Raw genomic sequence first — 434 nt, forward strand, 5'->3', positions numbered from 1 at the left:
GAGTCGCCTTTACCATCCTTGACTTTATTATCCTCTATTGCAGTTGCAACTGTACTCATCCCCCCCCCTCTTGTTCTAGTGCCCTCTTCTCCTCCTCTTCCACCTTCCTCCCCCTCTGGTCCTCTTCCCCTCTTGTCCCCTCCCCCTCTTCCTCCTTTCCCTTCCTCTCTTCCTCCCTTCTCTCTCCCCCTCTTCCTCCCTTCTCTCTCCCCAATACCTCTGTTTCCCCTTCCTCTTCCCCCTCCCACTTTCCCCCCACGCCAGGACGCTCATTCCCCCGGGAGTCAAGGTGTGGCTGGCGAGGTCACAATAGGTCAGCTGATCAGGTGATATCCTTCGACCGCTAAATCAGCCTGGGTCATGACCTTATGTGACCGCTTCGAGTACCTGACCTTTTACGACAATGAGAGACGAAATCGATGTCTTTCCCTACA

This window comes from Penaeus monodon, chromosome 15 (genome assembly GCF_015228065.2).
Source record: "Penaeus monodon isolate SGIC_2016 chromosome 15, NSTDA_Pmon_1, whole genome shotgun sequence".
NCBI classification, from domain to species: Eukaryota; Metazoa; Arthropoda; class Malacostraca; order Decapoda; family Penaeidae; genus Penaeus; species Penaeus monodon.